Raw genomic sequence first — 3,385 nt, 5'->3', positions numbered from 1 at the left:
AAGATATATTTTATTTACCAGAAGAATTGGGATCATCTTGCCACATACATCAAATGAGTAGTAGCCACATCCCAATATTCTGAATGTTTATAATCCTCCTTTCAGTTAATAAGCATTAAGGCTTAACAATTCTAGAGTGGTTATCAAATTAATTCAATAGTCATCATTTTCCCACCCACTCATGTAACATATGTTTATAAAAGGAGAGACTATTTGAAAGTGTATACATGATATCTTCTATCTCTAATAATCTCAAGAAATAAGGTTTTACACAAACACCCTGATTGTTTTGCCAAAGGAAAGGATAAGAGATTTAAATAAGCGACCTAACATCTCAGATGGAAAATGCTATTGGCTTTAGAACAATTTCTTTTGTCTAGAACTGTGGAAATCAGTTTCAGAAATGCCAGAGGCAAAGGGTATTATTCAAATCACATTATCATGAGGTACAAGCAGTCTGTCTAGATCAACCTTCCAGGAAAAAAAATGAATGAATGAAAAGCAATGCTTCTAAAACAAGCCAGTTGGTGGTGGTTCATGCTTATTATCCTAGCTACTTAGAAGTCTAAGCCTGGCCAGGAAAATCCTTCCTGTCTGCAACCAGCAGACAGGAAACATTAGCTCTGTTCCTGAAGCCCAGATGGACGGCCTCTGACAACAGACATCCAGACATACAACACCCCTATTTGAAATATTATCAAATTCATTCACATAATATCTCCTTTTTGGGAGATAATGTTTAAAAGATGTATCAAAGACAGTACAAAAAGGCATTTAAAAAACGCAAAGTGAAATTGGAAATATGTACTCACTGACTGAAATGTAAGTTACTGCCAGAATGATATTAATGAGGCTAGAGGCCCAATTGGAAACTTATCCACTCAACCATCTTTCCTCACATCTTGTCAGCCTGAACAGTGAGACTTTTGAATGCAAGGAATGTGTGTGAGCATATAATTGTAAAAGTAATAATGAAAAGCTAGGCATTGGAAGCTCAGGCCTGTAAAACTAGCTACTCAGAACCCTGAGCTATGAGGAACTCAGTTCAAAGCCAACTGAGCAAAGAAGGCTCTTACCTCCATTTAAACAGTAAATACAGGAAGCTGAGCTGTGCTTCAAATGGTAGTGTTAACATCGCATATAAGAGCTAAGCAACAGTACCTAGGTCCTGAATTAACCCCAGTACTGCCTCTCATACACAAATAGCCCTTATATGTGTATAAACACATATAAGGGCTATATTTTCTAACTAATTTTCTTTTTATTGTGAAAATACTGTACAGAGAAATCCATAATCTTACACACATGCTTCAGAATTATATGCCCTTGTTTAGGTTTCATGGGGAGCACAATATATCCAGCCTCTGGATCATTCTTGTAATCTTAGCTGTTCACAAGGATGGTATCTGAGTATCACAGTTTGATGACAACCCAAGCTAATAAATCCTCAAATTCTTATCTTCAATTAAGTAGAAAAAGCCAGAAGTGGAGATGTGGTTCCAGTGGCACAGTGACAGCATTGAGTAAAGCAATTTAAGCAAGAGCTCCAGACCCTCAGTTCAAACCTGAGTACTGGCCCACTAGTACTACAAAAGCCAACCTCCCCCCAAACACCAAACCAAAAATATGTCAAAATATTTTGTAACTTGTGAAGCAAAATCCAATGAGGCAACATAGTTCCTAGTTTGTTGAAGAGTTGGCCGGGAAACCCCAAATTCAACATGTGTTCGAATGACGTAATGAACAAGCAACCAAGTAAAATTTCCCAGTAAAGAAACCTCCTTAGTGTTCACTGTGACCCCTGAAAAAGAGACCTTTTTCTATGCTTTTTGAAAATTGGTGTTTTTTTCAGTAAGGTAAATAGTATAAACCTTTACTGTAAGTTATAGGAGTCATTGGAATCTCCAATTGAAGTGAATGTACAACAAAAAGCATACAATATTACAAGTTTCTATGCCTCTGTTGAGACACTAGAAACTTGTTATAGTGTGGCCTCTCTGAAAGAGAAGGGGGATGCTCAGCATCACTGGTCATAAAAGAAATGCAAATCAAAACCAAAATCACATTTAGATCCCACTCACCCCAGTTAGAATGGCCATTATCAAGAAAACAAATAATAACAGATGCTGGGGTGGATATACCTAAATAAGAAACCTACTACACTGATGGTAGGAATGTAAGCTGGATCAACCACTCTGGAAGGCAGTATGGAAATTCCTCAAAAGACTGAGCATAGAACTCCCTTAAAATCCAGCAATCCCACTCCTCACAGTTATCCAAATGATCTCAAACTTGGGCACGATAAGCTACCAGCACAACTATGTTCATTGCAGCATTGTTTAACATAGCTAAGATATGGAGCCAACCCAGTTGCCCCTCGATAGATGAATGGATCAAGAAAATATGGTATATTTACAGAATGGAATTTTATGCTTCTAGCAGAAAGAATGGCATCGTCTCTTTTGTAAGAAAATGAAAAGACTTGGAAGAAATCATACTAAGTTAATCAAACCAGTCCCAAAGAAACATGAGCCCTATGATTTCCCTCACTTGCAATGATTAGCATTAGCCTATTACTCCTGAAAGTGTATCATAGTAGTGCAGGAGTTATGAATATACACATGACCATAAAAAATGATGCTAACTGAAATGAATGCTAATACATAGAAACACAGGTCTTCTTTTGTTTAGTTGTTAAGCTTGATGTAACCAATGTACTGCAGATAGTTCATTTTTCTTACTTTATGTTATTTTTCTTCTCCTATTGGTTTTATCCATGGCAATTCCCATCTGTGATTCCAGTACCCTGAATTCTGTATATGCATTTATCTGATTGGGGGAAGGGAAGGGAAATAACAAAATGTTGAAAGAAGTTTAAATGGTGATGCATTACAACAATGATATTCACAGGAAATTAACTTTACAACGGGGAGGGATTGGAGGGAAGGGACAGAGGGAGATAAACACTGGAGTGGGTAAAAATGTTCTTTTAGAAATATAACTTACTCATATAACTGTAACCCTTCTATACAGTATCTTTATAATAAAATAGATTTTTAAAAATATAAAAATTAAATTTTTTTCATAAAATCTCAAGCTGATACCAATGGAACTTCTCAGTTAGTGTCAAAGAGTTTTTCAGGACTTTCAAGAAGCTAGTATTAAGTACATATAAACACAATTAAGATATAAAGAGAAAAGTAGCGCTTTTTATTTTGTTAGATGAATAAAGGAAAATTTGTTTTTGTTTCTGTTAACATAGAATATGTGCTTGTTATCTAAGCTTTTCCCAAGTCAGACTAATCTCTTTTCCTTAACTTTCTTTGGTATGTATAACTTGGACATGTAATCTGAGATATAAGAAGTATTCTTTGTTCAATTTGGA

This window comes from Dipodomys spectabilis, unplaced genomic scaffold (assembly GCF_019054845.1).
Source record: "Dipodomys spectabilis isolate Male_0828 unplaced genomic scaffold, ASM1905484v1 ptg000272l, whole genome shotgun sequence".
NCBI lineage: Eukaryota > Metazoa > Chordata > Mammalia > Rodentia > Heteromyidae > Dipodomys > Dipodomys spectabilis.
Note: the sequence above shows the minus strand (reverse complement) of the source record.